At 37.9% G+C, this 26,557-nt stretch overlaps 1 protein-coding gene across 11 annotated transcripts in view; it reads left to right on the top strand.

Moving 5' to 3' along the window:
• The window catches only part of FAM13A (family with sequence similarity 13 member A), a 313,429-nt gene that overhangs the window by 163,839 nt on the left and 123,033 nt on the right, over window positions 1–26,557 (top strand). The window contains exon 1 of one of the 11 annotated variants that reach the window (XM_070505402.1): window positions 12,913–13,016. The exons of the other annotated variants lie outside the window; for them this stretch is intronic. The gene's annotated coding sequence lies outside the window, so the exon portion shown is untranslated. Of the gene's footprint in view, window positions 1–12,912; window positions 13,017–26,557 lie in introns of those variants that run through there. 11 annotated transcript variants of the gene reach the window in all.

The raw sequence follows: 26,557 nt of genomic DNA on the forward strand, positions 1-26,557 counted from the left end.
CCCATTATCACACAGAAGGAATTTAACATTGATACAATAAATATAATGTAATTTTTTGTCCTTATTCAAATTTCTCCGCTTGTCCCCAAAATACCTTTACAGTCTAGTATCTGATCAAAGATCAAACATTGAATTTTATTGCCATCTAGCTTTAGACTCCTTTAATCTGGAACAGTCATCCTGCCTTTTTTTTTTTCTTTCATGATACTGACGTGTTTTGAAGACTCTTAGACAGTTATCACGGGACAGAATAGAGATCAGCATACCATAGCCCGTTGGTCAAGACTCACCACCTATTTTTGTAAATAAAGTTGTGTTGGAACACAGCCACACCCATTCACACCACAACACAAAACTTGAGTTAGTTGCAACAGAGACCTTACAGCCTTCAAAGCCTAAAGTGTTTACTGTCTGGGCCTGTAGAGAGAAGATTTGCCAACCCTTGTGCACTGTTCCCCAGTCTCAGTTTCTCTGATTGTTTCTTCATTAGTGGATGGAGGTTAACTTTTTTGTTATGTGCTTCCTGTTGCATCACGTCAGGAAGCATGTAACGTCTACTTATTTCGTTATTTGATGGTGCTAAGTTTGATGACTTGGTTGAGGTGGTGTCTGCCAGATCTCTGTGTTGTAAAGCCACCTTTCTCCATGTATAATTGATAAGTAACCTTTGACACCAAGTGCATATCCTATTCCCCGACATCTCTCACATAATGTTGTAAGCATATGTTGATGTTCCTTGTCTGAATCAATTATTTTGCTGGGAATACAAAACAGTAATTTTCTAATTCTAGCATTCCTTCTACGTTTATTAACTGGCATTTTTTTGTAAGAAGAATGTCCCACCCATCCCTCCCCAGTCTTCTTTTTATTATTATCATGGACTCATGGATTCCTTTATAATTCAATGAATTATAAGCCTTTTACTTATTTATTGTTTGCTTAAAATTTCCCACAAAGACCAGTGGGAGACTTTTTCAAACCAGCTCCTCTGTGCTTTTAATATGTGCTCATTAATCTTGAACTTACCTTGTGCTTTTCCTGGCATGGACCTGGAATCAGCCATTTCTCCAAAGACCCCTGGTTCCTTTTAGTAGGGGCTATGTTTTTAGAAAACAAGGCCTGGTATAATAGACAGGCTTCCAATGTAAATAAAACTATATTGATTTCTTACTTAGATCTTTCTCCCAACATTTTATTATGAAAACTTTAAGATAGAAAGTAGAAAGAATTTTACAATGAACACACATATACTTACCACCCAGATTATATAATTAACATTTTACTCTATGTGCTTTATTACATTTGGATCTATCCATCCTTTATCCATCTTTCAACCCATGTTATTTTTGATGTACAATCATGCATCACTTAACGACAAGGATGCATTCTGAGAAATTCATCATTTGGCAATTTTATCATTGTACAAACATCATAGAGTGTACTCATGCAAACCTAGATGGTGTAGCCTACTACACACCCAGGCTATATGGTACTAATCTTATGGGACCACCGTCATATATGCTGTCTGTCATCAACCAAAACGTTATGCAGCACATGACCATATTTCAATGTAAGTTGCATATATATATAAGATATATGTATATGCACACACATATAATATATACACATATGTGTGTATATATATGTATACACACACACACACACACACACACCATCTCTAAATATTTGACCATGCAGTTCATTGGGGTTCAGTATTTGTTTACTTTTTTGACGTAAAACTTCATAGTGAAATACACAATCTTAAATATGTCATTTGATGACTATTAAAAATGCATATACCTGTGTAATCCAAACTTTTATCAAGATGTAGAACATTGCCAGCACCTCAGAAAGTTCCCTGATGTCCCTTCCCAGTTGATCCCCACCCCAACCACCCAAAAGCAACAACTGTGCTGATTGTGTTTGTTTTCTTTAATTAGATTTTCCTGTTCCGGGACTTCATGTTTTTAATTTTATGCATTCTGGAGAATGGTGGTATCTTATTTTATCTTATTTTTATTTATAATAATAATTATAATTATCTTATTATCTTATAATTATTATCTTATACTAATTCTCTTATTATAGTCGTATCTTTTTGGCTTTAATCTGCATTTCCCTGATAGCTGATAATTTGGGGCACTTTCTCATGTGCTTATTGGCCATTCATATATATATATATTTTTGAAGTGTCTGTTCAAATCCTTTGCCCAATTTACCTACTGAGTTCTTTGTCTTTTTTTATTTAGTTGCAGGAGTGCTTTATATTCTGGATACCAATCCTTTGTTAGATAAGTTTTGTAAATATTTTCTCCACCCTGAAGCTTAACTGTTCATTTTCTTAATGGTGTCATGTTATACAGTAGGACCCCCTATCCACAGGGGATATGTTCCAGGACCCCCAGTGGATGCCTGAAACCACGGATAGAACTGAACCCTATATATTCTATGTTTTTTCCTATACATACATACCTATGATAAAGTTTAATTTATAAATTAGGCATAATAAGAGATTAACAACAATAACTAATAATAATATAGAAAAATTATAGCAATATACTATAATAAAATCTGCCACAGATCTTAGCAATTTCAGCATACAATTTTTTTCCTTATTAAGCTGAGAACGTTCACGTTTTCACTGAAGGGAAGCACTTTACGGCTTCTCTTTAGCATGTCTGAATTGCCAGCATTGTGCCTTGTGCCATTATTAAGTAAAATAAAGGTTACTTGAACACAAGTACTGTGATACTGCAACAGTTGATCTGAGAACTGAGTTGGCTCCTAAGTAACTAACGGGCAGGTAGCATGTCCATCATGGATACACTGGACAGAGGGATGATTCTTGTCCTGGGAGGGATGGAGCAAGTTGGCGTGAGATTTCATCATGCTATTTAGAACAGCATGCAATTCAAAACTTATGAGTTGTTTATTTTGGGAATTTTCTGGTTAATATTTTCAGACCATGGTTGACCACAGGTAACTGAAACTGTGGATAACGGAAGACTACTGTAATAAAAAGATTTTAATATTGATGGTCTAATTTATTATCTTCCAAAGAAAATAAAATAAAATAATGGGGAAAAAAGAAAGTGACCTAGTCAATACCAGTTCTGCCAAACACTCAGATTAATCAATGATCTCCACAAAGTACCATGTGATTATTCCAGAGTTAATTTGGCTTGTGTTCAAATCAGATAGATTTTCTAATTTAAAATCTAGTTCACATGGAGTCAGAATACCTTTCTTTTCAAATAGCAGACAAACACAATTCCAATTTATTTAAGCAACAAAGGGAGTTTTTTGGCTCATATACCAAAAATCCTAGAAATACTGTGAGCTTCTGCCAGAGCTTTATCACATAGGTTAGTGATGTCTACCAAGAACCTAATTTCTTTCCATCATTTTGAATTCCATGGTGTCAGCTTCATGTTAGTGCCAACCCCTTATAGTTGCCAGTGGCTTCCAGGGTTATGTGCTACTGATTGAGCACTAAAGGGTCTGAGATTTTAGACTACTTGCAAGCTGACAAGTTAATCTGCCACAGTTTCATGGATACTGGTAGAAGATATGAGACCGCTATATCTGAGACGAAGGACAGTTTATTGCTCACAGCAATATCGATAGCCAGCATGTGCTGATTACCCAAACCTCAGTTCCCAGAGTGATGTGAAAAGGTTCAGATGACTCCTGTAGCAGTCAGTTGTGTTATAAGAGAGATGTCCTGAACTTAGGGAACCTGAATCTTTTACAATAGACAGTAAACATGACTGCTCTTTGCTCCAGAGGAAGATACTATCTCTGTCTTTCAAGGCTATAATGAAACCAGCCTTTGCTGCAGATGGAAAGACTATCTTATCTTCCAAGGCTTTTCACTATACAAACATCCTTGAAAAGATAATCCAGAACAAAGGCAGTCAGTGTTTCTGCTTAAAAGAAATGCAGAAACATAAGAGACCTGTAGAGAATTCTCTCCTAGAGCTACCATGTTCACTGGAATGAGAGAGAACCTTTTGTGCTAGCATTCCCAGGAGAATTCCTGAGATTGACCTTCCCGAACAAATTATTGTGAGTAGGAGGTAGAAGTGCACTAATTGGCTTGGTCTAGGTCACATGATTCACCCTTCGAGCCACGAGAGGAGTTACCTTCTTGGGAACCCAATGGAACACCAGTGGAAATTGGGAACATTGGTACAGAAGGAGAGAGATGAGCACTGGAAAGGCAACTAATAATTGTCCACCACACAAGATGCAGTTAATGAAAATCAAATTAGAAGATCAAAAAAGTATGAGTGTAATCTGGGGCATTACATATTATCAATAAAAGTTAATACTTGGGGGAGTTTTAAGTCAAAAAATAGGGTTGTTTCGATTGAAAATGAGAAAATATATATGCAGTGCTTAAATATTATGCCTACCATATAGTAAGCACCCAACAATCGTTAGCTGTTATTACAGTTGTGCTTATTCCTGGAGGTAGGCGTCTGTTCTTTCACCCTGCTAGGTTATCCACTTCTTTAAGACCACAGCCAGCAGCGTTAGTGATGCCAGGGCCTGGCCCAAGGCAGAGCATGTCGTAATTGTCCAATAAATGCTTATTGAATTGCAATGTTGTCAAATTTGAAAAATGTTATTTAAGATTAAACCATCAGGTTAGTTTGGTAATAGTGGCATTTCTTTCCAAGTTCTGAAGTCCTTTATTCTTTTTATTAATAATTAAAATTAATAGCTCTCACTTCTATCATTTATTTTGTGCTTACTCTGTTCTAGGCACTAATGGAAGATGAATTATCTCATCTAATTTCCATCACATTTTATGAGATGTGGGTTTTTGATTATGCAGATGAGGCAACTGAACCTCAGAGAAGTTAGGGACTTGCCCTAAATCACGTAGCTAGCAACAGGGAGAAATAGAGTTCAAAGCCAATTTTTGCCCTATAAGTGACTGTTGTAAAATAAAGTATTTGCTTATATTTATGACAGTGGGAATGGTTTTTAATCCATTGGGAATGTGCATTTTACTAAAACCAATAACAAGTAATGCCTCATAGCTTTGTTCCGTTGGACACCACCCTCGCTAGGGAGACTTCTTCCAAAATCGAAGAGACCCCACTGACCCCAGGCCTTGTAATTTCCAGGCAGCTTTGTGGACAAGGGGTCATTAGTTTCAGAGTTTGGCAAAAGGAGTACAAAACATTCCATCAGCTTTCCTTGTTTATAGTAAGGACTACGTTAAAAGAAAGCTTGGATTATAAATAGCATTTGTTTTATCCCTTTAATCATTTTTTGGCAGTCATGCTCACAACATGCATTGACAAATACAAGCGGATACAAATGTCGTGTCCTGCTCCCTAAAGCAGCACCTCCAGAAAGAGCTTTAAATGCAGTCTTCCTTCACTGTTATTAATGTGGGAGGTGCTTCCTCTCCCCTGAAAAATATGCCTTTACCTATAGATTTACCATAGAAATTCACTAGACCACCAGATAACAGTGGTATTTCCTATTCACAGCCATAGGTGAAATAATGATTTCTAGAGGTTTTCCAGAGCAAGCAGCCCCACTGTTGCTGAAGAGTATGAGAAGTCTCGTACCATGGACTCCTAAATGCACTTATCTTTCCCTGGGGAGTTAACTCCCATTTTTTTGGAGAAACCTAGGCTGCATTATGCACCCCCATGTATTTTCGCCTAGAAGAATAAGAGAATATTTTTAAGAATTCATGAATAACATATCAGAAGATGTTTTCAAGTTTGATTAGTACTTTGGTGAACTCATTTAATTAGTGCTCAGAAAAGCAAGTGTAATTACTTTTTGAAAATATTATTTTGCACTATTTAAATATAAAGATCTTATAGGGAAAAACTGATTATAGTTTTATAATATATAATTTGGAAGTAAATCTGTCTAACTCATTCATCACCTATATGTTTTAGCAAGGAGGAGGATAATCAACTAAGTAATTTATGAATTTGTTTTCATTAGGAAAATATTATATTGAACATTCATTCATCACCTCTTATGTGTTCAAGACTTCTGGCAGGAGAGACAACAACGAGAAAGACTCTTGGGGATCACCCAGGCTAATTAATAAGGCTGACAGCATGTAAACAAGCAATTATAGCACAAGAGTAAAGGAGCTGATATCTGCCACTTTAAAACCCCAGCCCTCTCTAAAACCAACGCTCGACTTACTCCTTGGCTACCCTGGCAGCTGAACGGAGCTGGGGAAACAAAACCAAGCTGATGTCTCACTTTTTTTTTTTGAGATATATTTGACGTATAACATTGTATTAGTTTTAGGTGTACAACATAATGATTTGATAGATATATATCTCAAATATATATACAGTGAAATGATTACCACCACAATAAGTTTAGGTAATATCCATCACCACACATAGTTACAAATTTTTTAAATTTTTTGTCATGAGAACTTTTAAGATCTACTCTCTCAGCAACTTTCAAACATACAATACACTATTGTTAACTATAGTCACGATGCTGTACATTATATTCCCAGGACTCATTTATCACGTACTTGGAAGTTTGTGTCTTTTGGACACCTTCACCCATTTTACCCACCTCCCACCCCCGCCTCTGGCAGCCACTAATTTGTTCTTTTTATCTATGAGCTCATTTTTCCCACGTGTAAGTGAGATCATACTGTATTTGTCTTTCTCTGTCTGACTTATCTCACGTAGCATAATGCCCTCAAAGTCCATCCATCTTGGCACAAATGGCAGAATGTCCTTCCTTTTTATGCCTGAATATTCCATTGTGTGTGTGTGTGTGTGTGTATATGTATATACATAGACCACATGTTCATGTGCGTGTGTGTGTGTGTGTATACTTCACATTCCACATCTTCTTTATCCATTTGTCTGTCAGTGGCCACTTGGATTGTTTCCATATCTGGGCTATTGTAAACAATGCTGCAGTGAAATGAGGGTGCAGATATCTTTTCGAGATAGTGATTTATTTCCTTTGGATAAATACCCAGAAGCAAAATTGCTGGATCATATGGGAGTTCTATTTTTAATTTTTTAAATTAAAATTTAAAGGAACCTCCATATTGTTTTCCATAGTGGCTGCACCAGTTGACATTCCCACCAACAGTGCATGAGGGTTCCCTTTTCCCTACATCCTTGCCAATACTTGTTATTTCTTGTCATTTTGATAATAGCCATTCTAAGAGATGTGAGGTGACATCTCAGTTATGATTTTGATTTGTAGTTCCATGATGATTAGTTACATTGAACATCTTTTTATGTGTCTGTTGGCCATCTGTATGTCTTTTTGGAAAAACGTCTATTCAGATCCTTTGCCCGGTTTTTAATTTGATTTTTTTCTTTTGAGTTGTATGAGTTCTTTATATATTTTAGATAGTAGCCCCTTATCAGATACATGATCTGCGGATACTTTCTCTTATCCAGTAGGTTGCCGTTTTATTTTGTTGGTTTCCTTTGCTGTGCAGAAGCTTTTATCAGATATTTTCTCTCATTCAGTAGCTTGCCTTTTCCATTTGTCGATGGTTTCTTTTGCTGTGAAGCTTTTTAGTTTGATGTAGTCTCACTTGTTTATTTTTGCTTTTGTTGCCTTTGCTTTTGATGTCAAACCCAAAACATCATTGCCAAGACTGATGTCAAGGAGTTTACTACCTATGTTTTCTTCTAGGTGTTTTATGGTTTCAGGTCTTACATTCAAGTTTTCAATACATTTTGAGTTGATTCTTGTGTATAGTATAAGATAGGGGTCTAGTTTCATTCTTTTGCGTGTGGCTGGCTGTCCAGTTTTCCCAACACCATCTATTGAAGAGACTATCCTTTCCTCCTTGTATATTCTTGGCTCCTTTGTTGTAAATTAATTGACCATATATGCATAGGTTTATTTCTGGGCTCTCTATTCTGTTCCATTGGTCTGTGTCCCTGTTTTTATGTCAATACCATATTGTTTTTGTGTCAATACCATATTGTTTTTGTTTACTATAGATTTGTAATATATTTTGAGAGCAGAAAGTGTGATGCCTTCAACTTTGTTCTTGTTTCTGAAGATTGCTTTGTCTACTTGGGAATTTTTGTGGTTCCGTATGAATTTTAGGACTTTTTTTTCTATTTCTGTGAAATATGCCATTGGAATTTTGCTAGAGATTGCATTGAATCTGTAGGTTGCTTTGGGTAGTATGGACATTTTAACAATATTAATTCTTTTGATGCATGAGTGTGAATATCTTTCTATTTATGTTCTTCAATTTCTTTTGATCAGTATCTTTCAGTTTTCACTATACAGGTCTTTCACACCCTTGGTTAAATCTGTTCCTAGGTATTTTATTCTTTTTGATGCAAAGTAAATGGAATTGTTTTCTTAATTTCTCTTTCTCATAGTTCATTATTAGTACATAGAAATGCAACTGATTTTGTATCCTGCAGCTTTACTGAATTTACTTCTGACAGTTTTTTGGTTGAGTCTTTAGGGTTTTCTATATATAAGATCATGTCATCTGCAAACAGAGATAGTTTTACTTCTTTCTTCCTGATTTGGATGATTTTTATTTCTTTTTCTTGCCTTTTTCTCGCTCTGGGTATGACTTTAAGCACTACATTGAATAAAAGTGGTGAGAGTGAGCATCCTTGTCTTGTTCCTGACCTTAGAGGAAAAGCTTTCAGCTTTTCACCACTGAGTATGGTGTTAGCTCTGGGCTTGTCATATATGGCCTTTATTATGTTGAGGTATGTTCCCTCTATACATATTTTGTTGAGAGTTTTTGTCATGAATGTATGTTGAACTTTGTTGAATGCTTTTTCTTCATCTATTGAGATTATTATATGATTTTTATCCTTCATTTTGTTAATATGGTGTATCACAATTGATTGATTTGCTGATGTTTTACCATCTCTGCATCCCTGGAATAAATTCCCCTTCATCGTGGTGTGTAATCCTTTTAATGTATTGTTGACTTTGACCTGTTAATATTTTGTTGAGAATTTTTGCATGTATGTTCATCAGGGATATTGGCCTGTAATTTTTTTTCCTTGTCTGGTTTTGGTATCAGTGTTTTCTGGCCTCATAAAATGAGTTTGGAAGTATTCCCTCTGCTTCTGTTTTTTTGAAGAGTTTGAGAAGGATTGATGTTAATTCTTCTTTAAATGTTTGGTAGCGTTCACCTGTGAAACCATCTGGTCCTAGACTTTTGTTTGTTGGGAGAATTTTGATTACTGATTCAATCTCTTTATTAGTAATTGATCTGTTCAGATCTTATTTATTTATTTATTACTGAGGTCACATTGGTTTATAACATTATATAAGTTTCAGGTGAACATCGTGTTTCGACTTCTGTATAGACTGCATCGTGTGCACCACCAAAAGTCTAGTTGCCATCCATCACCATACACACGTGCTCCTTTACCCCTTTCACCCTCCCCAAACTCCCTTTCCCTCTAGTAACACCAATCTGTTCTCTGTATCTATATGTTTGTTTGTTTATCTGTCACATATGGGTAAAGTCATATGGTAATTATCTTTCTCTGTATGACTTATTTTGCTTAGCATAATACCCTCAAGGTCCATCCATGATGCTGCACATGGCACGATTTCAGCCTTTTTTATGGCTGAGTAGTATTCCGTTGTATATATATGCCACAACTTCTTTATCCATTCATCTATTGATGGACACTTAGGTTGCTTCCAAGTCTTGCTATTATTAATAATGCTGCAATGAACATAGGGGTGCATGTATCTTTTTGAATTAGTGTTTTTGTGTTCCTTGGATAAATACCCAGAAGTGGAATAGCTGGATCATATGGTATTTCTATTCTTAATTTTCTGAGAGAGCTCTGTGCTCTTTTCCATAGTGGCTGCACCAGTTTACATTTATACCAGCAGTGCATGAGGGTTCCCTTTTCTCTACATCCTCTCCAACACTTGTTTTTTTCTTTTAAAAAGTAGTCATTCTGACAGGTGTGAGGTGATATCTCATTGTAGTTTTGATTTGCATTTCCCTGTTAATTAATGATGTTGAACATCTTTTCATGTGCCTATTGGCCATCTGTAGTCTTCTTTGGAAAAATGCCTGTTCATATCCTCTGCCCACTTTTTGATTGGGTTGTTTGTTTTTTGCTTGTTGAGTTTTATGAGTTCTTTAAATATTTTGAATATTAACCTCTTATCAGATATATGACTTGTAAATATTTTCTCCCAGTTGATGGGTTATCTTTTCATTTTGTTGATAGTTTCCTTTGCCATGCAGAAGCTTTTTAGTTTGATGTAGTCCCATTTGTTTACTTTTTCTTTTGTTTCCCTTGCCTTCAGAGAAATGATATTCAAAAATATAATGGTAAGACCAACATCAAAAAGCATACTGCCAATCTTTTCTTCTGAGAGTTTTATGGTTTCAGGTCTTACATTCAAATCTTTTATCCATTTTAAGTTCACTTTTGTGTATGGTGTAAGATAACAGTCTACTTTCTTTCTTTTGCATGTGGCTATCCAGTTTCCCCAACACTGTATATTGAAGAGACTTTCCTTTCTCCATTGTATGTTCTTGGCTCCCTTGTCAAAGATTAGCTGTCTATAGATGTGTGGGTTTATTTCTGGGCTCTCAATTTTGTTCCATTGATCTGTGTGTCTGTTTTTCTGCTAGTACCATGCTGTTTTGATTACTATAGCTTTGTAGTATAATTTGAAATCAGGGAGTGTGATACCTCCAGCTTTGTTCTTTTTTTCTCAAGATTGCATTGGTTATTCAGGGTCTTTTGTTGTTCCATATGAATTTTAGTATTCTTTTTTCTAGTTTCCATGAAGAATGTCATTGGGATTCTGATTGGGATTGCATCAAATCTGTAGATTGCCTTAGGTAATATGGACATTTTGACTATGTTATTCTTCCAATGCATGTATACAGAATATCTCTCCATTTCATTACGTCTTCTTCAATTTCTTTCAATAACGTCTTATAGATTCCAGTGTTTAGGTCTTTTACCTCCTTGGTTAAGTTTATTCCTAGGTATTTCATTCTTTTTGTTGTAATTCTAAATTGGATTATATTCTTGATTTCTCTTTCTGCTAGTTCATTTTTAGTATATAGAAATGCAACTGATTTTTCTATGTTGCATTTGTACCCTGAAACTTTACTGTATTCATTGATTATTTCTAATATTTTTTTGGTGTATTCATTAGGATTTTCTACCTATAGAATCATGTCATCTGCAAATAGTGACAGTTTTACTTTTCAATTTGGATCTCTTTTATTTCTTTTTCTTGCCTAATTGCTCTGGTTAGGACTTCCAATACTATGTTAAATAAGAGTGATGAGAGTGAGCATCCTGGTTTCATTCCTGTTCTCAGGAGGGATTGCTTTCAGTTTTTCACCATTCAGTATGGTTGGCTGTGGGTTTGTCATATATACGGCCTTTATTATTTGAGGTATGTTCCTTCTCTACCCATTTTATTGAGAGTTTTTATTATAATGGATGTTGAATCTTATTAAATGCTTTCTGTGCATCTATTGAGAGGATCATTCGATTTTTACTTTTCATTTTGTTAATATGGTGTATCACATTGGTTTGTGGATATTGAACCATCCCTGCTTCCCTGGAATAAATTCTGCTTGATCATGGTATGTGATCCTTTTAATGTATTGTTGTGTTCAATCTGCTAATATTTTATTGAGTATTTTTGCATCTGTGTTCATCAGTGATATTGACCTGTAATTTTCCCTTATTGTGTTGTCCTTGTCTGGCTTTGGTATCAGGGTAATGTTGGCCTCGTAAAATGAGTTACAAAGTGTCTGATCCTCTTCAATTTTTGGAAGAGTTTGAGAAAGATAGGTATTAAATCTCCTTTGAATGTTTGGTAGAATTCACCAGAGAAGCCATCTGGTCCTGGACTTTTGTTCTTTGGGAGGTTTTTGGGTTTTTTGTGAGGAAGATTGGCTCTGAGCTAACATCTGCTGCCAATCTTCCTCTTTTTGCTTGAGGAAGATTGTCGCTGAGCTAACATCTGTGCCAATCTTCCTTTATTTCATGTGGGATGCTGCCACAACATGGCATGATCAGTGTTGCTAGCTCCATGTCCAGGATCTGAACCTGTGAAGCCCAGACTGCCCGAAGCAGAGTGTGAGAACTTAACCACTATGCCACCGGGCTGGCCATGGGAGGTTTTTGATTACTGTTTTAATCTCTTTACTTGTGATTGGTCTATTCAGTTTCTCTGTTTCTTCTTGATTCAGTTTTGGGAGGTTGTATGATTCTAAGAATTTATCTGTTTCTTCTAAATTATCCAATTTGTTGGCATATAGTTTTTCATAGTATTCTCTCATAATCCTTTGTGTTTCTGTGGTATTCGTTGTAGTTTCTCCTCTTTCATTTCTCATTTTATTTGAGACTTCTCTCTCTTTTTTTTAATGAGTCCAGCTACAGGTTTGTCAATTTTATCTTTTCAAAGACCCAACTCATTGATCATTTTTCTATTGTCTTCTTAGTCTCTATTTCATTTATTTCTGCTCTGAGTTTTATTATTTCCTTCCTTCTACTGATTTTGAGCTTTGTTTGTTCTTATTTTCTGGTTCTTTTAGGTGTAGTGTTAGACTATTTGAGACTTTTCTTGTTTCTTGAGGATTTTTCTGTATTACTATATGCTTTCCTCTTAGTACTGCTTTTACTGCACCACATAAATTTTGGTATGTTATGTTTTCATTTTCATTTGTCTGCAGGTATTTATTTATTTCTCCTTTGATTTATTCATCGACCCAATATTGTTCAGTAGCATGTTGTTTAGTCTCCACACATTCGTGACTTTTCCAGCTTTCTTCGTGTAGTTGATTTCTAGTTTCATACTCTGGGGTCAGAAAAGATGCTTGATATGATTTCTGTCTTCTTAAATTTATTGAGGTTTGTATTGTTTCCCAAAATAGCTCTGAGAATGTTGCTTGTGCACTTGAGAGGAATGCGTATCCTGTTGCTTTTGGATGGAATGTACCATATACACCTATTAAGTCCATCTGGTCCAGAGTTTCATTTAAGGTCAGTGTTTCCTTGTTGACTTTCTCTTTGGAAGATCTATCCATTGATGTAAGTGGATATTAAAATCCCCTACTATTACTGTGTTGCTGTCAATTTCTCCCTTTAGGTCTGTTAATAGTTGCTTTATATACTTTGGTGCTCCTATTAGGTGCATATATATTAATAAATGTTATGTCTTCTTGGTGGAATATCCTTTTTATCTTTATATAATGTCCATCTTTATATCTTGTTATCTTTTTTGACTTGAAGTCTATTTTGTCTAAGTGTGGCTACATCAGCTTTCTTTTTTGGTAGCCATTTGCTTGGATTATCATCTTCCATCCCTTCACTATGAACCTATGTTTGTCTTTAGAGCTGAGATAGATCTCCTGGAGCTTGCATATTTTGGGGTATTGTTTTTTAATCTATCCAGCCGCTCTGTGTTGTTTGATTGGTGAATTCAATCCATTAACATTTAGAGTGATTATTGACATATGAGGGCTTAATACTGCCATTTTGTCTTTTTTTTTCTGGTTGTCCTATATTTCCATTGTTTCCTTTTCCTTGTGTTTCTGTCTACCGTTTCATTTTGGTGGTTTTCTGTGTTATGTTTCTTAGTTTCCTCTTTTTTAATGATTTGCAACTTTGCTCTGATTTCCTGTTTTGTGGTTACCATGAGGTTTGTATAAAAGATCTCATAGATGAGACAGTCCTTTTCTGCTGTTAACATCTTATTTCCATTAGCCTATGCAGGTTCCATCCTCTTCCTCTTCCCCTTCCATGTTTTTGTTGTCACAAATTATCCTTTTTTGTGTATTGAGTTTGTGACCAAATTGAAGTGGTTTGGTGCTTTCTTTCCCTTTAGCCTTTATGTTATAATTGTTTACTAACAGATTTTGACACAGAGTTGCAATTTTCTGATTCTGTCTATTTATCACCTTCCTCAAAGCTTTATGTACATTTACTTTTTGTTTCAGGTAGGAGGGCTCCTTTAAACATTTCTTGTAAGGCAAGTCTGATGGTGATGAACTCCCTCAGCTTTTGTTTGTCTGCAAAAACCTTTATTTCTCATTCATATCTGAAGGATAAGTTTGCTGGATAGAGTGTTCTTGGCTGATAGTTTTTGTATTTCAATATTTTGAATGTATCATTCCAGTCTCTCCTAGCCTGTAGAGTTTCTGCTGAGAAATCTGTTGATAGCCTAATGTAAGTTCCTTTGTAAATTATTGTCTTCTCTCTGGCTGCATTTACTATTCTTTCTTTGTCATTGACTTTTGACAATTTTAATATAATGTGCCTTGGAGAAGGTCTTTTTGTGTTGAGATAATTAAAACTTCTGTTGGCTTCATGTAATTTTATGTCCAGTGCCTTCCCCAGGTTTGGGAAGTTCTCAGCATTATTTCTTTAAATAAGCTCTCTGCTCCTTTCTCCCTCTCTTCTCCTTTCTCCTTCTCTTCTCCTTCTGGGGTACGCATTATCCTTATATTGCTTTTCCTAATTGAGCTGGATATTTCTCATAGAATTTCTTCATTTTTAAAAAATCTTAGTTCTCTCAAGCCAGCCCTGGTTGCCTAGTGGTTAAAGTTCAGTGCTCTCACTGCTTCAGCAGCCCTGGTTCATTACCCAGTCACAGAACCATACTACCCATCTGTCAGCTGCCATGCTGTTGTGGCAGCTCACATAGGAGATGTAGAAGCACTTACAACTAGGATATACAACCATGCACTGGGGCTTTGGTGGGGAAAGAAAAAAGCAGATGATTAGTGGCACATGTTAGCTCAGGGCGAATCTTTCCTTTCAAAAAAAAAAAAAAAAAAGAAATCTTAGTTCTCTCTCCTCTTCCACCTGAATCATTTCTAGATTTCTATCTTTAAGCTTAGCTCACTAATTCTCTCTTCCATTTGGTCTGCTCTATTTCTAATGCTTTTTACTTTATTTTCATGTCATTAATTGTGTTCTTCATCTCCAGAATTTCTGTTTGGTTGTTTTGGTTTTTTTTTTTTTTTAAGATTTCCAATCTCTTTGGTGAAGTTCATTAATTTTATTCCTGAACTCATTGAACTGTCTTTCTGAGTTTTCTTATAACTTTTTGAGTTTCTTTATGATAGCTATTTTGAATTCCCTGTCAGTTAGATTGCAATCTTCCATGACTTCATGTTTGGTTTCTGGAGAATTGTCATTTTCGTTCTGTGCTACCATGTTACTATATTTCCTCTTGGTGCTTGATGAGTTATTCCTCTGCCAGCACATTTGTGGTAGTAAACACCTTTTTTATTTGGGTAAGGCTTTGGTTACTTTGATTCTGAGCTACTTCTGGTTGTATTCAAGAGTCTATGCTTTACGTCCTCAGCTGCCTCTGCCAGAGGTGGCATCAGTGCCCTCCTTGTGCTGCTTGTGCCTCCAAGGTTGCTGTTGCTTTGCTCCTTATGATGTCACTGCAGTAATGTGTGTCGCCACTGAAGTCACTGGGCTGCAGACACCCCTGCTGCTTCTGAAGTTGCCTAGGTTTGATTTGCCCTACTGCCTTTGGCAAGTTCTCCATTGGCTGGGGTGCTGCTGCCATGTGTACCACTTTTGCTACTGCTTTCAGGTTACCTGGGGGTGCTGGCAGAGGCACTGTATTCATAGGTGTTGCTGCCACTGCCAGGAGCCCAGGGTCTTGTATGCAGCGCCCACTGCTGGTAGGGGCCAGTGTCAGAGGTGCTGCCACTGGGGCCTGGGTCCAGGGTAATGCTGTGGCTCCTGTAGCCTCAGGTCCTAGGCACAACCTGCCACTGCTGGGGGAGGGGTAAGGGCTAACCCATGAGTCCCAGTGCATTTCCTGAAGGCTCAGGTCCCAGGCACTACCTGCCACTGTTTGGGGAAGGATAAGGGCTAAGCCATGAGTCCCACTGCATTTCCTGAAGCCTCAGGTCTTGGGGACCATCTGCCATTGTTTGGGGAAGGGTAGGGCCTGAGCTTTGAGCACTGCTGCTGCTCCTGCAGCCTCTGGTCTCTGGCACTGGTGTGCTTTTTGAAACTTCAGGTCATGGGCACCACTGCCACTGCCAGGAGTATCCCTGTTCTGGATGCAGCCCCCACTGCTGGAAGGGCCCATGTCAGAGTCATCGCTGCCAGGGGAAATGGAAGGGGCTGGGTTTTGGGCACTACCTGCCACTGCTGGGGGAGTGGGAAGTGCTGAGCCAGCCCCACTTCTGGAAGGGCTGAATGTTGAAGAAGGGGCTGGGTCACAGGTATCTGACAGTTCCCAGAGCCTCTGGTCACAGGCCCACAGTGATTCCTGGTGCATCAGGGAGTGTGCGCTGCCTGGACTTTCAGGGCCTCCTTTCTTGGGTGTCACCTCAGTTCCTGAGGCCTCTGTTTTCAGGCATAGCCACAGATCCTGGAACCTCTGCACTCAGGAACTGCCACCACTGCTTCCCTAGTTCCACTGCCTCCAGGAAGTCCAGTCCACCTACCTTCAGATGTATAGATGTATGCATCTCTTGGGCATTCTGGTGTGCTATGCATAGAGTCCTTTCTTGGTCAGTAGATGTCCTACTGGTTGTAACTTGGACAGGAGAGACAAAGGGAAAAATTCACTCTGCTGTGATGCTCTGTTAGATTTTTTTATTTCTTCATGATTCAGTCTTGGTAGGTTGTGTGTTTCTAGGAATTTATCTATTCTAGGTTTCAAATTTGTCAGCATATAATTGTTCATAGGAGTCTCTTCTGATCCTTTGTATTTTTGTGGTATCAGTTGTATTGTTTTCTCTTTCATTTCTAATTTTATTCGAGTCATCTTTTTTGCTTTGTGAGTCTAGCTAAAGGTTTGTCTATTTTGTTTATCCTTCCGAAAAACTAGTTCTTAGTTTCATTGACCTTTTCTATTATCTTTTTAGTCTCTGTTTCATTTATTTCCACCCTGGTCTTTGTTATTTCCTTCCTACCTTCTAACTTTTGGCTTGATGTCTTACCTTAAATACTTGACTACCCACCTCAAATGGGCCCTTATGTTGTTGGTAGTCCTTCTGCTCTCCCTAATCCTTTTACTCTTCCTCTATTTTAAACAATTGTTTCATACTTTCCCCTTGGTCCTTAACCTTCAGCATCTCCCTTTTCACCTGTGACTCTCCGATGATGACCTTACTTTCTATTTCACTGAGAACATCAAGAGAGAATGTACATCTGTTCCCACCCTCACATCCATCCACTACCTGCCCCCATTCTGTGTTGTCTCCTTCCTTCTAGTCACTGGAGATGTGTTGTACTTGCTCCTGTTCAAGATCAGCCCTCCCCTGTGACCCGTACCCTCTGTGACCCAATCAAGAACCCTGCACCCTGAATTCTCTCCTTCCTCCTCCCTCTCCTGGATCATCAGTTTTCTTGTCTGTCTGCTGAATCGTTCCCATTAGCAGAGAAATGTGCTGTAATATTTCCCATCTTGTCAAAAAAAAAAAACACCACCACCAACCTCTCCTTTGACTCCACAGCCCTCTTTAGCAATCATCCATTTTTTCTCCTATTACTTAGAACACAACTTCTCAAAAGAATTATGTAAGCTTTCTGTTTTTACTTTCTTTTGTCTGTTCTCTCTGGAACCCACTCTAATAAATCCCACTACAGAATGAAACAGCTCTTGTCAAGTGATGCTGCATTGCCAACTTCAGTGTATCTTATTCACCCTGTCGGCAGCATTTGACTCATTTGATCACTCTCTCCCTTTTTTTTTTTAAAGATTTTATTTTTCCTTTTTCTCCCCAAAGGCCACCAGTACATAGGTGTGTATTTTTTCAGTTGTGAGTCCTTCTAGTTGCAGCATGTGGGACACCACCTGAGCATGGCTTGATGAGCGGTACCGATTCGAACTGGCGAAACCCTGGACTACTGAAGCAGAGCGCGCGAACTTAACCGCTCAGCCACGGCGCTGGCCCACCCCTTTTTTTTTTTAACAACAGCTTTATTGAGATATAATTTATATTCCGTAAGATTCACTCTTTTAAAGTTACAATTCAGTGATTTTTAGTATATTCACAAAGTTGCGCAACCATCATCACTATCTAATTCCAAAACATCACCCCCAACAGAAACCCCATACCCATTTGCAGTCACTCTCCATCACTCAGTCCCTGGCAGCCACTAATTTACTTTCTGTCCCTGTAGATTTGTGTGTCCTGCACGTATCATATAAATCGATTAATATAATATGTGTCCTTTTATGTTTGCCTTCTTAAAATAATATTTTCAAGATTCATCTATCTTATAATAGTACTTCATTCCTTTTTGTAGCTGAATAATATTCCATTGTATGGATATAGATTTTGTTTATCCATACATCAGTTGATGGACATTTGAGTTGCTTCCACTTTTTGGCTATAATGAATCATGCTGCTGTGAACATTCATGCACAAGTCTATGTGGACACGTGTTTTGGAATTGCTGGGTTATATAGTAATTGTACTTACTCCTTCCTCGTTGAAAACCTTTCCCCTTGCCTTTCAGGACACTGTCTTGGTTTCCCCTCTACCCTCAGTCTCTCTGAGTCCTCTCTCTAAGTCCTCTCTCTAACCTTGGAGTGCTCTGGTGATCAGTTCTTAGTCCTCTTCCCTTCTCTGTCTAGATTTACTTCCTAGGTGATCTCTTTTAATTACTAGGTTTTTAATTACAGTATACATATAGAAGACTCCTAAATTTGTATTTTCAGTTCAAGCCTCTCAACGCCAGCTTCCAATTGCCTTCATGGCATCTGAACTTGTCTATCTTATGTGCATCTCAAGCAAATGTCCAAAGCTATAAGCTCCTGATTTACCCTTCAAAATCTGTACCTCCTGCTATCTTTCCATCTCCATGATAGCAGTTCCATCCTTTCAGTGCTCAGACCAAAAACTTTGGAGTCATTCTTGACTCCTACCTGCCCCACACTTCCTGTCCAATGCATCAGCAAATCCTGTTGACTCCACCTTCAAAATATATCCAGAATCTCGTCTCTTCTCACCATCTCCCTGATCCAAGCCACAAGCATCTCAGTTGCTTCCTCGTTGGTCTCCTTGTATCACTCTGACCCTTCTACAGTCTTTTCTCAATGTAGCAGTAAGGATCCTTTGAAAATCAAAGTCAGACATGTTAACTTCTCTGCTCAACATCTTCCAGAAGTTTTCTGTTTTTATCAAGATGAAAGCCAAAGTCTTTAAAATGCCTACAGATCTGCATGATCTGGGCCCTCTGCTACTTCAAGGACCTCATCTCCTGCCACTGGTCTTTTATTTCATTTGGCTCCAGCCACAGTGATCTCCTTGCTGTTCCTCAGATTTGTGAATCATGCTGCCTCCTCAGGACCTTTGCACTGCTCTTCTCTCTATCTGCAATGCTCCTCTCCACACATCCTCCGAAGACACTCATCTTATTTCTTTTAGGTTTATAGTGAAGACTGGTAGTGGCCTCCCAAGATATAGTCTTCCTCTCTTCCTTGGCTGGGTATACTGATGCACAGCTATAAGACCACTTTCCCTAACTTCCCTGGCAGCTGTGTGTCACTGCATGACTAAATTTTGACCAATAAAAGTAAGCAGTTGGGTTTCCCTTTAAGGATGGGGCGTGCCCTTCCTTCCATCCCACCATGTTTGCAACACAAACCAAAGTTCCTGCCCTCACAGAAGTTATAGCTGGTTAGGGGGAAAAGACAACAAATAAATAAACATAGGTAAACATGCAGTGTGTCAGATGATATTAGGTGCAATGGAGATAACTAAAGTAGGGCCAAGCAAATGGAGAGTTGTGCATAAGGGAGAATTTTGCTATTTATTATATATAATGTCAAAGAAGGCTTCACTGATAAGGTCATGTTTGAACAAAATCTTGCATCAGTTTGAAGTAGATTTGCTTGCATATAATAAAGCCCAAACAACACTAACTTAAACAAGATAGAAAAGTATTTCTCAGGGGCCAGCCCCATGGCTAAGTGGTTGGGTTTGCACGCTCCACTTTGGCAGCCCAGGGTTTCACTTGTTCGGATCCCAGGCACAGACATGGCACTGCTCATCAAGCCATGCTGAGGTGGCATCCCACATGCCACAACTAGAAGGACCCACAACTGAAAAAACAAATACAACTATGTACCGGGGGACTTTGGGGAGAAAAAGGAAAAATAAAATCTTTTAAAAAAAAAGGAAACATAGTTCTCTCAAATAAACGAAACCTGTATGTCAGGCCAGGGTTGGTAATGAGGCTCTATGAGGTCGCTAAAGACCCAGGATCCTTCAGCTTACAACTCCACACAACTGCAGTGTGGTTCTCCTGGCCCTAGATGTTGCCATCTGCTTTCCTTATGGGCCACAGCAGGCATGTTGCCTCCCTGAACTAACTCAAAGTTTAGTTTGCCCTAGATTTTACAGTTGGTTACTTCACTTTGGACAGGAGAAAGGGCTTTTGTTGTTGTTGTTGAGGAAGATTTGCCCTGAGCCTAACACCTGTTGCCAATCTTCCTCTTTTTTTTTTTTTCTTCACCAAGCGCCAGTGCATAGTTGTGTGTTCTAGTTGTAAGTCCTTCTGGTTCTTCTCTGTGAGCCACCACCACAACATGGCTACTGACAGACGAGTGATGTTGTCCCACGCCCAGGAACTGAACCTGGGCCACCAAAGCAGAATGTGCTGAACTTTAACCACTAGGCCATCAGGGCTGGCTTGAGAAAAGAGTTTTAATTGCCAGTTTTTCCACTATCTGTACAGCCTTGGACAGATCATTTCAGTTCTTTGGCCTCTGGACTTCAATTCTGAAATAGGGCAATTGGAATCATACCTCTCAACAACTCTACAACTGAGTGGTTCTAAAATAATCATCTAATTTCTTAATTTTCCACCTGATTTTTCTTACATAAACATGAAACTTGTAGGACCAGCTATAGTCAAGCAATTCAGTTATTTAATGTTGTTTATTTTGTTTACCTTAAGACTTGTTTTCAAGAACCTCAAAGAGAAATTACTTCTTGACAAATTTTAAAACTTTGAATCAGCAGCACACATTGTTCTAAGGGTTTTTAAAACATACACCTGTCCATGATCCATCTCAGATATATTCCCTGAGACTGGGAAGTGGGGTGGCGGGGTGAATTGAGGCAGGTGTGCTTTGTAAAATCTCCGAAGGGTATTCTGATGTGTACCTCTAGGTAAGAGCCACTGCTTCGTGGCATTCCATTAGTGTTAGGAGCATCCCTTTGGAACCAGCTTCCAGAGGACATCTTGTTTAAAGGCCCCATCACCCTGGGTAGTCCTGTCTAAGTTAGCAACAACTTGAGGCCAGAGGAATTGCACTTGGGATTGGATGACAAACATTCCCATTGATCATTAAAGATAAATGATGAAAAATTTTAAAGCAAATTTTTATATTACTAACAGAATGAAAATTTGTGAAAATCTTATATCTAAATTCCTGAACTGCTCCATTTACACGATTACTTTTTGCCCAAATTTTTTCTGATAAAAGACTTGAAATCATGGACTCGAATGAGTAACTTTGTAAAATAGCAGATGGAACTGTGTTAATATTAATAAGAGCCCTCACCTTACTGCCATGTACAGATTCATCTGTGAGCAGCTTCTAAAAGGTGAGGCTTCTTGAGCCCCAGTCTCAGGATGGATGGCTCTACCATGGGGCCAATAGTCCTGGTAAATGTAGTTTCCTGCCCTGGTCTTACATTAGTAATTCCCATGCTCTGTGAGTTCAGATTCTTCCCATTTCTCTTCCATAGCTGTTTTTTAAACTGACCCATTTTGAAACTGGGTATAAACAGAACTTGTAAAATAAGAGTGATGCTTACACAATGGAGTTAAGGTGCTTTATGATATCAACTGATAATCTATTAACATTTCAGTATTTCTGGGAGAAAGGTAAAATATTATTTAGTAGTTCTGTCATTCATTTGTTTATTCATTCATTACGCAAATATTTAATGGTCGCCTGCTGTTTGCTAGGTGTGTTGTAGGAGGCAGAGCTACAGCAATGAACAAAACAGACAGAAGTTTCAGCTGTGATGGCGCTTCCCTTTTGCAGAGGAGAGAAGGGTTGAGAAGGGAAGAGTTGAAGAAAACCAAGTGCTAAGGGGTGTTTTACTTGCTTGGGCCACACTGAATCTGTAATTGGTCTGGCCTCTTATCTTTCAAGATGGGCTTTTTTTAAATTGTTAAATTTCTGTTTTTCACATGAGTAATTTTTCTAACAAACGAAGTTAAACTGATTTTATGCTAATGTACAGATTCACTCTAAAACTTATATCAAGATGAGTTTTTTTTTTTTTTTTTTGAGGAAGATTCACCCTGAGCTAACATCTGTGCCAGTTTTCCTCTATTTTTTTATGTGGGATGTCCCCGCAGCATGGCTGATGAGTGGAGTAGGTCCACACCTGTGATCCAAACCCACAAACCTGGGCTACCGAAGTGGAGCATGTGGAACTTTAGTCACTCAGCCATGGGGCTGGCCCCAAGATGAGATTTTAATTAGTTAATAACTGTTTTAACATTGACCCATTTTTACAAAAATGCATCTTCTTGTATCTTGTAATTCTAATGTTTAACATGTAACCAAATATAGAGAATCGTGGTAAGAACAGGTAATGAGGCCTGACTCTCTGGGTTGTAACTGTAGATCTGCCACTTACTCACTGGGACAAATAACTCAAACTCTTTGTGCCTCAGTTTCCTCATCTGTGCAGTGGTAATAATGACAGTCCCTGCCTTCTTGGATTGTTGTGAGAATTAAATGGGTTAATTTATGTAAATCTCTTGGGACTGTGCCTAGCACAGAGTAAAGGCTCACTAAATATTTATTTAGAACAGCAACAGCATCTAAGTGAATATATCCTGATTTTACAGTCTCAAAGATTGTTCTTTTATTTATATTCCCATGGCATTTCAAATACTAAAGTAACTCAAATTGCTTCTTAAATAGACTATTCCATACTTGCAAATACATGCATGGAATGTGCTTTTTTTTTAAGATTCCTAGAATTGTTTGTATTTTAGTTGTACACATAAAACACATAGCATGTGCCTAGATCCTTATCTGAAACAGCCCATGGCTGGATTCCTCTGAGCAAAATGTTTTTCATTGTTGGTTTGGGGGCTTTTAATATTTTTCACCTTCAACTACAAAAGTTATCATGAAGAAATCACTAAAATAAAAAGCAGACTAGTGTGAACCAGTGGATATCTCCAATGGAAAGAGAACACTGTCCGTTCCAGTCATTATCCCAAGCACTTGTCCACTTTCCCACTGCAGCGCACATCATGAGGGAGGGCTGCTGAGGGTCTCCAGGCACATTCACTCCCTTTATTACAAGAAGGCTTTTGGCTCTATTTGCAGTCTGTGCCCAACAGAGCTTAGCTGAACCTCATGGAGCCCCTAGCGACTCTTGCCTTAGACAAGGCAAGCCTGAGTGGCCTCTTTGGTCCATTTCTGCTAAACTCATAGCTGATCTTGGCACGTTATGTCTCAACATGTAAATGGCGAAAAGGGAAGATAGAACAAGAAGAAAAGTACATAAAGAGAGGATTGCCTCAACAGATTCTTCTTACCATTCCCTCTAAAGCGGGGTTTCTCAACTTCAGCTCTACTGACATTTCGGACCAGATAACTCTTTTTCATAGCAGGCTGTCCTAGGCATTGTAGGGTGTTTAGTCACATCCTTGGCCTCTGCCCACTACATTCCAATAGCACACACCACCACCCCCATCATGAGAACCAAAAATGTCTCCAGACAAATTGGCTCCAGATGAGAACCACTGCTCTAAGGCAACACTAATAATATGTCCCCTTGTATCTTTGGCCTTGGCTGGCTGTGTTATACTCCTCCTCAGAGAGTTCCATGATGAACTCAGAGTCCACCACTAAACTATGTACACTTTGAAATGGACACCCAGAAGGGAAAAAACAAAACTATCCTCTAACTACATTATAAGGCCAAGGCTCAAATCACGTTTTCCTAAAAAGATCAATTCCAGCTAAAGTAAAGAAAGTGATCTCTTCCCTTTCCTCAAAGTTAATACATTTGTACTAAAATTAATTACATCAGTAAAGCAGCAGGTTTTAAAATTTTATTACTCTATTCATTTTTCTTACAGTCATGTTTTCTATAGTGAAAATGTATAGTCTTCAAGATACATCTTCAAGAAGATATCATTAATCACCTTTAAAAATGTGCACTCCTTTTAAAATATGTGTATATATTCTAGTAGTCTCAGAGTTACTGAGCTTTTTTTCTAAGAATTTTGTTCTCTCATAGACTTCATGTGGTATTTTTGTGTTCTTTGTGCAAGTTCAATTCTTTGTCATTAACCATGAACATTACAATATAAACTCATTATCAGTATATACCAAGGTAGTACAATCAGTCTATGTTATTTCTGTAGAAATCGTCATCACAGAAATACACTTAGATAAATGTAGCTGATGTACTTGCTGGTATCTGAGTTCTAAGTGATTTGCATTATGTGGTATATTTTAATGTAAACTGACTAAATCGAATAAGCTGCATATGACCTTTTTTACCTTAGAATATTTCCCCTTTACGTAAATTGTTAAATCAAATTTAGAACCCCAGAATTATCACTGTACCTACCATGTGGTGTCCTTATTTTAACACCATAAAATGTTACCAAACAACTGCTCTTGTATTTCTTTTAATATTGAGAATTAAATCTGGATGTGAGGTTTTTTTAGCTAAGTAGTTTGAAATCTTACTGCTTTTTCAATTTTTTTAATTGATTTTTCATGTCTGCTTTTATGGAAAATAATCATGTGCAAAAGGAGCCCCTTTGTGAAATATAGAATAGCATATACTTGTACTTTTCGTGTTCTCTTGCTGTTTATCTGAATATTTCTTTTAGAAGTAATCTTGGCAAATATCTCTATGAACTATAATTAGTTCATAATTTAAAAAAATTTTTTTTCTTGCTTTCCTTGATTTTCATGAGCTTATAAATGCTCCGCAAAGAAATGCAACCAAACAATTAATTGGTAATTGTCAGATTTGGGCAAACTTTACATAACAGTATTAATAAAAGCTAGCTTTTATTGAATGTTTACTTTGCTCTGTGCTGAATGTAACTCTTGGCTAAATTATTCTCATATATTACTTTAATCCTCAGAGAGGTATGAATTTATTAGACAATTATGTTCATAATTGTCCCCATATTTTTTTAAAAATCATTCATTATCTTAGACTCTTCGTCAGTCAGTGTCTTGGGAATATCTTGTAGATGAAAAGTGTGTTATCTGACAATAAGTATTTATTAATGGGTTCAAAACTTTGCTAGACTATATGGTAACAACGTTAAAAATAAAGAAGAGGAAGAAAGCAAAGGGCCGTAAAAGGGGAGAAGTAGGAAGAAGATGAAGCTGTAATCTCCATCTCCAGGATCTGGTTGAGGCCATGTAACCGAGAAATACCAGACAACGAAGATTAAGGTCATCAGAGGACATGTAGTCAAGTGCGGATTGTGTGGTGGAGTGTTAGAGGAGTTCAGAGCTGGGAAAGGTCAGTAAGGCCTGAGGTTACTTAGAGAAGCTCTGTGGGCAGTGGATTCTCATCTCAGCCTCAAAGGAAGTTAGGGTTTGGTTTGGTCTTGGGCAGTTGGCGAGTGACCAGTGATGAACAGATGACCTTCTAAGTGGAAGGACAGGCATGAGAAGAGTCTTAGAGGTGAGAAAAACTGTGTTTGTTCCAGTGTAACAAATACAGTTGATCCAGGGGTTTGAAATTGTCCTGCAATTCTGACATGATTTTTAAACACTTTTAAGAAAAGAATATTGTTTGTATTCACATTCTTTCTGATCTAAAATAAGAGAGCATGAGGGTATTTCTGGGGTTGGGGGGAGTACATAACCTCAGATATGAGCAGTCAATACACTCGGTATTCATTTGGCACTTGTGTTGCCTATGCTTTCAGGGATATAAGAGAACTAAAGTTGTTGTGTCTTTCCTATTTATTTTCTTAATTGAAAATTTATTAGACCATACTTTGCAAAATCCATAAAAGGATTAAATATAGCAATACAATCCAATACAAAAGAGGATAACAATAGAAACTGTTAGCAAACTGGTATATTTTGCTTATTGGCAGTGAATATTTCCAGACACCTTTTTCGCATTGGCATCCTTTGTTTCAGTGGTTCTCAGCCTTTGGTTTTCCTGCCTCTTTCTGACTATTTCTTCTTTCCTCCACTCTGGGTTGCATCTGATATACCCTCATAATCTCTCATTATATAGAATTATTATTCTAAGGAGGGATGGGCCTGGAGATGATTTGTGTCAGAATCGAGGAGCGGGGTGTGGGCCATATAAAGTTTGAAAGTTCCCCTTGGAAATATTGCTATCTCCCCGTCACTGTGTCCTTTGCTATATAAGAATTTTTATACGTATTTTAAATTCCATACCTAGGTTGATATTTTTCTAGAGTGTTATTAATAAATTAGATTAAATTATCTTCGGGGCTGGCTCCGTGGCCAAGCGGTTAAGTTCGCACGCTCCACTGCGGCGGCCCAGGGTTCGGATCCTGGGCGCGGACATGGCACCGCTCGTCAGGCCACGTTG

Source organism: Equus asinus, chromosome 3, assembly GCF_041296235.1.
Source record: "Equus asinus isolate D_3611 breed Donkey chromosome 3, EquAss-T2T_v2, whole genome shotgun sequence".
NCBI lineage: Eukaryota > Metazoa > Chordata > Mammalia > Perissodactyla > Equidae > Equus > Equus asinus.